The 11,296-nt window shown below is 34.3% G+C and overlaps 1 long non-coding RNA gene across 2 annotated transcripts; it reads right to left on the bottom strand.

Annotated features, from left to right (window-relative positions):
- Nucleotides 1–8,266: 8,266 nt before the first annotated feature.
- Nucleotides 8,267–9,879, bottom strand: LOC111085701. Of its 2 annotated transcripts, none has more exons than XR_002610508.1 (2): nt 9,562–9,879; nt 8,267–8,955 (listed from the first exon to the last, which is right to left on the bottom strand). It is a non-coding gene; the product is annotated as an uncharacterized LOC111085701 (long non-coding RNA). The 2 variants fall into 2 exon arrangements; XR_002610507.1 differs by having other exon boundaries at nt 9,598–9,875.
- Nucleotides 9,880–11,296: the final 1,417 nt, after the last annotated feature.

Below are 11,296 nucleotides of genomic sequence, written 5' to 3' on the forward strand. Positions count from 1 at the left end.
AAACTCTATGTTACGTAATTAAATGAATCAGGAGGAATTAATATACATATTTGGAATGATTTTCATTTATTGTGTTAATAAAAGGAATAATAATAAGTTGTCTTTGCTTGCTTATATGGACATTATAATAGTACTACTGTTTGTTGTTTAAACTGTTCATGACACAGCTGGTAAGATCCTGTATGATGATCAAATAACTGAAATTATTGTGGAAAATGTAAAGGTGTTGCCAACATCTCAGACTTGTTTTGTTGTGGTGGTTTCCATGACTGAGCGAGTATAAACAAGCAATAAATCCCAGTGTTTGTTTACCTGTCTTTTGTAGTGACAACATGGCGCCTATATCATTCGTTCGTTTAAATCACGTGAAAGGGATTGGCCAAGTTCCCTCTAAATACGGCTTTGGGTAACCTAGATGCTAGAATTCTGTTAATAATCTAAGGTTCTAAGACCATATCCACTGTTTAATAAAAAAGTGTTGTTATTTGCTTCAGCAGTGAGAGAATCCAGCCATTATCAAAGGTCAGACAGCTAAAATGGAGCACTGCAATCTATCTTACATATTAAGTAAAGAACTCCAACATCGCCAGTGTAAATAAAGGTTGTTTATCGTCCATTTACACTTGTCAGTTTTGCTTTTCTTTACTGTCCGTGTTCGTTTTAGTCTTCTGTAAACAGATGTTTCGAACCTCCCGTATTTTCAACCTTTTAACTCAGAGTTTTTATCTATGAATATCACACACTTAAAATTGTGTTTGCAGTGATTTAATACTTAAATATGAAACGTACAGATTTTCAAATACACAGTTTATTAGAATGTCGACATACCATTTTTCTTGTTGTTACTCATAGTAGGAAGAACAAAAATACGAGACTTAACTTACGGTATTATAAGTAATGACTATAATACAAATAGGGTTAATTACTTAAGTAGCTGCGGATAGGTATCATATCACGTTCATATTGTAGGGTTCATGAATAATTCTATGACAGTGAAGTTTCCGTCAAAAACGTTAATATACGATCAAGCAACAAATACGGGGAAAATATTGCTCATTGTTCAGTATTCTCATGACTATTGCTAAGTGAACAATTTTGAATGAATTACGAAACAATAAAGTTCATGAGATGCAATTACAAAACTTTATCTATGCTCTTCTATACTCAGTTTTATATTACTGTTTATTAATCGTGTTTTTTCTGTCTAGATCAACAGTAAGTTTCCGGACTTACAATGCGAAAATCCAGAGTTTGATTCCTCGCAGCAGACAGGGCTACTGTGTAGCTTTGCTCTAAAAACCCAACAACAATCACTCTTTATTCATGGCTTCACTGAATTAATTCTACACTGTACCCCATGGTGCACGTTATAAATATTTAGAAGTGTTTTCTCTGGTAATTGTAATTATAATTACAAATAGTTCACAGTGCAGTAATATATCCAGTGCTGATGCTTTGGAGTGAGAGGGGTAATTCTGACAATTTCCACTGGATTTTTATGGGTAATTCTAAATATACCCAAAAACACTACGTGTGTGCGTACATCACGAGCCGTTTCCAATAAATAACACACATAATTTTATAATACTATCGACTACATTTAACTCTCAAATAGCAGATATTTCCATAGATTCGATCACATTTATTTCTTAAAGTATCTTCTAAGATAAACTCGTCTTCCACTTTGGATCCTTCACACTTTACCAGAATCTTTCAGCGACAATAAGCTTTCCATTTGAGAGACTGCTAGTTGATGTGACTTGTTTAATCTAAGTCTTTATCTAACATTGTTAATATTGTAGCGGCATAGTAGCTCATAGAACGGCTCAGAGTATTTTTTTTTTCAAGTACAAACTTTTAGCTCATAGTTCCGCCATCTCTTGACCGATTTGAGATCTAATTACAATTTTCGACTATTAAGTGATCTTTGGATTAATGTGTTTGATCACGTTCAAGGTCTCATAGATTAGTTTACTCTAATTCTGCCTGAAACAATTTCAATTTGAGGGTAGGCTGTTAAAGATCCTGACGAGTAATAAAACTGAATCAAGTATACGCGCGCCCCACGCTTGGTATTGCTAGCGCACAAAAATGTAGCTGATAAAAAGGAAAAAATTATCATAGGTTAGTCAACCCTGATCCTGCCTAAAAGAATTTCAAATGCTACGTCTATACAAATTTAAAACAGGCATTATTTAATATGTTATGTATAAGTGCATAATGTCGTCAATAGATGGCCACACACACTATTCTGTATTTGGATGATTTAAGTTTACATATTTTTAACTTAATAAATTATTGTATAAAAATAATAATATTTCATTGTCTTTAGAGTATCAGCAGGTAACATATATTATAAAAAATTAAATCTAGTTACCATGAATTATTACATATTTTGGAATATCACGTTTTTTTTTGGAGCTTCTATTTGCGACAGAAGGTGAAATTTTACGTTAACATGATTGATTTATTGAGATTTTCTATGGTAAAGCTTTAGCGTTTCATCTATATTAGGCGCGGCATGGCCAGTTGGTTAGGGTGCTCGACTCGCAATCTGAGGGTCGCGGGTTCGAATCCCCGTCACACCAAACATGCTCGCCCTTTCAGCCGTGGGGGCGCTACTATGTGATAGTCAATCCCACTATTCGTTCTTAAAAGAGTAGCCCAAGAGTTGGCAGTGGGTGGTGATCACAAGCTGCCTTCCCTCTAGGTATTTTGCTCATGCCGTGAAGGTCCCTGATATTAATCAGCCTACATCTGAAGACTCAGGATGATCTTCTGATGTATGAAACACCCAATCTGGTGGATCGAACTTTGTACGTGGTGATCGATTTTGACACAAGGGGAGCGAGAATGACTAAGAGTCGTCAACATGGATTGGCACCTGTCCAATCCGAGATCACTTAGGGGAGATTTTTCAGGACTCCAACGCTGTTGCTATCTAGAGAACTGCAGCACCAATCGAGAACGATTAGATGTGCTGCTAGTGAACAACCTTTGCTAGTTAAAAAATGTTTCCCAATATGTTAGACATTAGGAACTCATAGGTAAAAACCCTAAGTTATGGAATGGTGAGCTCTTTTGAGTTATGAGATACCTTCTGATGTTGGCCAAGATTTGTGATGACTCTTGGGGTTATACAGGGTTGTATGAAGAGTTGAACCAGCAGCTTTTAGCCTTGCCACGTTGGATCAGGGAATGATTACTTGTCCGAATTTCAGGGTTCTCAAGTACATTTTTTTCTCTGCATTTATTATTTCTGTTATCTTAGCAGTGTGTTAGATGAGAAGCTTTTGCAAACACCACAGTTCCCTGTAAGTGAAGCCAAACAGATTTTGCCATAATGTTCAGAGGTGTGGCAAAAGAAGATATGGACCGTTTTTTGGAGTAACTTCCTGGAATGGCTGGACTCAGAAGCAAGTAGTCCAATGATTGATTATGAGTCCTGAATGCCATCAAACATATGAACGACTCATAGCATCTCATCTGACGAGGGAGAAGGAGTTGAAGAAACTTATTTGACAGTTCTTGAGAAATCAGAAAAGGATTCGCTGAAGATAGGAGTGGCAAAAAGCTCCGAATTTCAGATGAGACGGCGACATTAACCTTCTGATTGACATAAGTAGGAATAAAGATAGTCACTAGACTGAGTTATCAGACGATATTTCACACGGGATATAAGCCATCCATTTTGTGTTTACCACTTGATTTTAAATCATAAGGTAGAATGTTCAGATAGTAAGCAATCACTGTCTGAAAGGGTTTCATGATCCCTGCTTTCCCAACCATTGAGTAATATTGTAAGGCACAATGTATGCAATACAATGTAGGGTTACCTCTCAATCATAAGCTAAGACAGTTTCTGATCTGCACAATAACAGATTGAAAGATAGTGGTGTTTCTTGCTTTCAAAACTACCAGGCATTGCACACACAACAATGTAGGCCCCATATTACGTGATTTTAAATCATCAGAATATTTGACTGGTGATTGAAAGGACATTGTGATCCTTGATTTTAGAGCTAGTGAACAGAGTTTCACAGAACGAAATATACACTGGATATCAGATTATTACTGTTTGATCTTTGACAGTTAGGATAGTTGTTGATCTGCATGATCACAAACTAAAAGAAAGTAACGTTCTTCCCCCTCCAAGTTATCAGGTGACGCATAATGAATAACGTATGCACTACATTGTGTGATGTCCACTTCGTTATACTGTTTGAACAATTGGTTGATTGAGAAATCAATACCTGAAAGGGCTTTGTGACCCTTACTTTTCGAGCTACTGAGTGATATTAAGATACAATGTACGTACTACATTGTAGGATTATCAATCAATCATCAACAGTTAGAACATTCATGTGACTGATAGGCTGTCACAACCCTTGTTTTCCAAAGCTCCCAAGTGTTAATATGAAATACTGTGTATGTACTACACTGCATGGGTAAGACAGCTGGAGTGAATAGATATGATATTTAGTACATCAGCAATTCGTATGACTGAAGATGGTAGCTAAGACTTTGAAACTCAATTGAAAAAGCTTAATAGCCTTTGGTTTCTTAGCTAGCACGTAGTATTTTACAGGGAGATACGAACTCAACCTTTTGTATTTACCACTTGATTTACTGCAAAATTAGAACAATCAAATAAATTGAAAAACAATGACTGAAAGGGCATCGTGATCCTTGTTTTCCAAGTCACTGAGGATATTTTCTGATTTGAAATATCATCTGAAGTTCCAAGAGAATCACTATCGTAGTCTGGCTAAGTGGTGAGCACTCTCCATAGCATGTTTCTCTGTTCTTACTACGCTTTTCATTTATTTACCTAGGAAGTACACCAGATCTACCAGCTATGAAGTTGTGTTTTTTCTGACTGTGTGTTGAAGTACAGTAGCAGTAGCTCATGTTTTAATCCTGACTATGATTTTTAGTTAAAAAGTCTTAATTCGTCTGAATTTGACTAGTGATTAGTTATTTCGTGAAGTCTATAATATAAATAAGTAGAATATGATGTCCCCTAGATGACACTACCATTACTGTCAAATATAGCTTTGGAGGTTAACCCGAGTGTTACGAAAGTGATTCTCGTAAATAGGGGCAACCTGTATAAACTAATAGAGTATTTGACGACATTAATTGTGGTATCCCTATATAGCAATGCAATTATATATATATTTTTTAGTATTTCCAAAAGAGAACGAAATAAATGTAATTATTTAAGTAAAGAAGCTACTTTTTATAGATGCTAAAGCTTGTGGTTGAATTGCAATGACTGGCTGATGGATAATAACTATTGAGAAAGGCGCTTGACTCGTAATCTAAGGGTCGGGGGTTCGAATCCCCGTCCCACCAAACATGCTAGCTCTTTCAGCCATGTGGGCGTTATAATGTGATGGTCAATCCCACTATTCGTTGGTAAAAGAGTAGCCCAAGAGTTGGCGGTGGGTGATGGTGACTAGCTGCCTTCCCTCTAGTGTAGCTTTGCGCGAAATTCAAATCAAACTACTGAGACGACGGTAAGTTCCTATGCTTAAAAAAATATAAAATATTACGATTTTTTATTTCATTATATCTGTAAACAAAATATATTTAATGTTATAGATTAAATTTTGAATAAACCGATTTTTAAAATAACTATCCTGTATGCGTCTATGAAGTTCAAGAGGCGCATGCGTGATTGCATAAGACTTACCTCTTTTGTAAGAAATTTCTTTAGCATATACTGATGAAATAAAGTTAAGCAGTTCAAAAAGCAAAGCAAAAATCACTAGTCCTTATCTGTTTTAATGTACAATAGGCTGCAGTGGAGAATTGGCAAGAAAACTAAACGTTTCTACATATTTGAAAAGAAAGGCGAGTTGGAATGTTTAGCAAAGATACACTATGCTTTACTACGATAGAAGATGGAGTCAGAGTCAATGAAACTGATGTTGGACAGATGGAGCGGAAAAGTAGAATATCATCTTATGGATTAAAGGCTTCACACCAACTACTTCGCTTTCCAGAGCTAGATGGTATCGGTGGCTTAGATATTTTGTGTGTTTTTTCTGTACTTAAATAGTCACTCGTAGTACGTATACCATTAATACGTTCTAAATACGCCCTTTTTTAAAGTCATACTTCAGAATTTTAATTTGATGACGTCAGTTCCCGATCCCTTGGTGATAACGCTGAAGGACAGGAGTATGTATGGTGCGATATCTTTGTCATCAGATATCACGGCAAGTGTCACATATCCACTTCAATATCTTTGTAAGTATGTGAAACCAGTGTATTACAAGCCACCATTTCAAGGATATATATCTATATATATATAACCAATTTAACATTTTCATTAAAACTGGTTCAATAATCTCTCAATCAGGTTTGTATTATTATTTTTAAGTACCATGACTGATATTTTCACGGGACATTCAATAGCAACGTGTAACGGCTATTAAAAAAAAGATATTTTGAAAGAAGAATTGTAAACACTCGTTTTATTATAACACATCTGTAAGGATTTGAATCACAGACAACAAACTGTTATCAATTGGTTCTTCAGAACGTTTTAACACGATATTCCGAACTAAAATACTTTTAAACGTTTTACCCCAATATCTGAGTAGAAATTTTGTAAAGGAAATATAAACAGAAGTCATGACGCATCTATTTATCATATACACCAGCAAAGGTTCTAAGCAATGCTGGCTGTACAAATTACAGCTTAAATGGGAGCGCGGGCCGGCCCCTTTCACTATTTTGAGCCCTTCCCTCGATTGATTATCAATTTAAACGCGACTCTTGAGAGTCAACTTGAGCTCCTCAACTAAATTTAATCAAAATGAATTCAGCCACTTCTCCACTCGAACTTCTGATGTCAATACACCAGTCAGAATGACGAATACATAATTCAGTTTTATATAGATGAGTTACGTTATATCTATTTTTAAATCTATTTTTTATATCTATTTTCTCTATACTTACTATTCTGTTTCCCTTAAGATTGTCCCCCAGTGGCACAGCGATATGTCTGCAGACTTACAACGCTAGAATCTGGGTTTCGATACCCGTAATGGGCAGAGCACAGATAACCCATTGTGTAGATTTGTGCTTAATTACAAACAAACAAACCCTAAAGATTATTTTCCTAACATTTCAGAGGTATTTTAAAATAATCCTGTATTAATAACTCGATTACTTTAAAAACAAATCTATATTAGCTCTCCAGTGTTTCAGTGGTAAGTCAGAGAGTTTATAACGGTAAAAATAGGGTTTTGATACTCATAGTGTGCCCAGCACAGATAGCCTATTATGTAGTTTTAATAACAAACATATAAATAAGTGCTCTCCACGACATAAATATAATGCCATGATAATACTCAGCTCTGAATCATCAATTCTGTTGTGTTATATGTGAGCTTTTACTAACTTTTAATATACAGATGTAATGAATTTATTTCTATTCAAATTACCAAGAATTAAGGAATATTTCAGTTGTAAGCAATGATGTTTACCAAAATCGATAGCTAGAAGACCCAGTTATTAAGAAATTTTTCTGACGCTTTTTTGCCTGGACTGAAAATGAAATGTAATCATATGAGCAAAACAACTTTTGCTTGACGTCAGAATAGCCACGTAACCATAGTAACACTGGTAGTAATCATATACGTTTCAACATAATCAGATTTTACTAACAAGCTTATGAAGCAACCGTAGGTCAGTAAGCTTTATTATAGTATAATTATATAAGTTTCGATGAAAATGTATTCGCCCAGCTTAATGTATATTTTTGGCTACGAAGCTACTCACGAAAAGGCTCGTATAACTTCTGTTTTTCAGTAAACACCTAGGATAGCGGCTAGGGAGGGGGGGTTCGGGGGATGCAAACGAACTCCTTTTTGAACCACTCATAAACATTAATTCCACGAGCGGTTATATCTACCTCCAGGTCAACAGCAGCCCAACATCCTTAGCATAACCGTAACAAACTCAAGTTACTGAACGGCCAGTAGCCCTGTCTTTCAGTACAATGTTATTTTAAGGTGCAAGATAGTTATTAAAAGGGGATTTATAGAGGTATGGTTATGACGTACACGAGCACTTCAATAAAGTTATGGATAGATAGATAGTAACCAGTTTTTTCTTCTAAACTGCTTCCCAATGGCGAAGCAGTAAGTCAGAAGGCTTATAACGCTAAAAGTAGGGTTTCGATACCCGTGTTGGGGACAACACAGATAGACCATTGTGTAGTTTTATGCTCAACTACAAGCAAACAAAGTTTTTAAATTTTCGTTAATGTTTATTTCAACATAACTTGTTCATCATGGAGTACAGCATGCGCAATTTGACGTGTACATGTTTATACACTCATACAGTCAGTTACAACATACATGTTAAAGCATATGTGTAAAGACTGGTTTAGTGTTTAGACAATACTGTTTGTAAACTAATTGCACGCATCAAACTGTGAAAATGATTAGATAATTAACTAACATTGAAACCATGTTTCAAGTTACAGTTTAACACACCAAATGTATTTAGTCGCAAATGAGCAAGACGTTTACGCCTTAAGATTTGGGCTTAACAAATGAGATCAGTCGAATACCAGATATCGGGTGAAAGGGTTGGTATATGAATTTTCATCAACAGGTCCTGGAGTTCGAGCAGTTTTGAGGATGAAATGTTCTAGGACTGCATGACAGTTTAATGTATACAAATATCTCAATAAGCCTCCAAAATGCTTTTCTAATCACTTTTAACAGGCGTGTCCTAGTTGTTAGAGTGCGTGACTGTAAGTCCGAAGAATGATGGATCTGACCCGTTGCTCCAAAAATGCGTTTCGCACTTTTCTACCTTGGATGCGCTTCAAAATGACGATCAAATTCGGCAATTCGGTCAAACTAGAGTTAGTAGTCCAAGAGGTGGTATTGAGTGCTACTGACTGACTGTTTTCTTCCTATAGTTTATCTGTTCAAAATGAGAGACAAACAATATCTTTAACAAATTAGAGAGAAACAATATCTTTAACAAATTAGAAACAAACAATACCTTTAACAAATTAGAGAAAACAATATCTTTAACAAACTAGACAAACAATACCTTTAACAAATTAGAGAAAACAATATATTTAACAAACTAGAGACAAACAATATATTTAACAAATTAGAGAAAACAATATCTTTAACAAATTAGAGAAAAACAATATCTTTAACAAATTAGAGAAAACAATATCTTTAACAAATTACAGAAAAACAATATCTTTAACAAATTAGAGACAAACAACAACTTAACAAATTAGAGAAAACAACAACTTAACAAATTAGAGAAAACAACAACTTAACAAATTAGAGAAAACAACATCTTTTACAAATTAGAGACAAACAATACCTTTAACAAATTAGAGAAGACAATATCTTTAACAAATTAGAGACAAACAATACATTTAAAAAATTAGAGAAAACAATGTATTTAACAAATTAGAGAAAACAATATCTTTAACAAATTAGACAACGAATAGTATAGTTAATACTATGCAAGATTTTTTATAAAGAGACTTAAATTACTATTTGTTACTATTTCATTTCACCAAACTATACAAACATCCTCAACCTTGAAATTCTGCACTGTAGAACCACTCGTACGTCATCAAACATGTCACGGGAATCGTGCTTCATAAGATCTGTTAGTTGAAAAGTTTTAAACTAAAAAAATGTAGAGAGTTCAAATAAATACATAAAACATAGAAGAGCGTAATTCTTTCTAATTAGCTTCTTTATTATACAATATTATCATTTTTTCTTTATGACAGGCAGGTACATGTGAAATATTATTAGTATATAAGACAATGGTAGATAAGGTTTCCAGTGGGGATAACACCATCTAAATAACTGGTACTATTAATTGCATATTTAGTCTTATATAACGTGTAAAACGATTTTGTCTGAGATAGACATCGTGCACTACTTTTTATATCTTTATACACACATTGTGGACTACTTTCTCTGTACTTATACAAGTAGACTATTAAGTTATAAGTCACATGCAGAGTTCAGTTAAGAAATATATACATATTTTTTTTGTTATGATTTCAACACGAATCAGCTTAGGTACTTAGTTTGACGTAAATTTCTGTAAAAAAAATAATAAAAATTAAGAATTCATATCGAGTTTCGGTGATATATTCAACTTTGTGTTTATAGATGTGAATGATCTGATGCAACTTCATGACGATGTTTGTGCATACCACAATAACTTTCTGAAAGTTCTAGTTGATCACCTTGTAAACATGTTAGTGGAAACAGATTTTTAGTTTCTTTTACTTTTTACCAATCAAAATCGAATAGAGATTAACTGGTAAAATGCATTAAGAATCTAATTTGCACGAGAAGTTTTCGTAGGAGATTATTGGGGGCCTTAGAGTGTTATATTTAAATTTAAAAGCAAATAGTAATAATAAACATCGGAGAAAAATAGTAGCTCAAAATGTCCCCATAATACTGGTGCTTATATAAATTACACCACTAACAGTGGAAAATAGGGAAACATTTTACCGTTCTTCCCCCCCCACCCCAAAATCGTATGTTTCTGATTTTTGACGAAATTTAATAAACATGCGTCATGTTCTTACGTTAATAGAATGGTACCAGGGAACGTAAATTAAGTTTTCATAAATTTGTTTGCTTGCTCTTAAGCGCTGAGCTCCATAATTGGCTTTCTGCGCTAAGGTTCTCATTAGTATCGAATTCCAATTGTTAGCATTAAACTGTCTCAAGTTTAAGACTAAGCCAGTGGGGGGGCTTTCCACAAATAATTACTTATATATGTATACACACACACACACATATATATATATATACACAGAGACACATCTAGTAAGTTTGAAAATACTGAGAAAAATCTCCAATTGTTGGTGCGCATTTAGAATAATCTAAACGGTACCAGTTTACTGATAAATCAAACAAGATTTTTATTAATTTTCAAAATGAACATTTCTTTTTTGTTAATAGAATTAAACAACGAAAAGAATTAGATAAAAATGCTTTCTGCACTCTTACTAAATGGATTTATTTTACAACGTTTCAGCTTTAGGCCCACTTCAGGCAAACGAACAATATACAACTGCCTAAGGTGGAGAATCGGTTGGAATTAGAACATAACACGAGACACGCAGACGCAGAACGAGACAAATATAACAAGAAAAACATTTTAGGGAGGTGTAAAAAAAAGTATAATATATATATAACGTAAATATACTTTAATAACCATTTTGTACAACAGAATATTAAAAACTTATCAAAGTTTCAAAAAT

The sequence above is a fragment of the Limulus polyphemus genome, unplaced genomic scaffold (assembly GCF_000517525.1).
Source record: "Limulus polyphemus unplaced genomic scaffold, Limulus_polyphemus-2.1.2 Scaffold560, whole genome shotgun sequence".
NCBI lineage: Eukaryota > Metazoa > Arthropoda > Merostomata > Xiphosura > Limulidae > Limulus > Limulus polyphemus.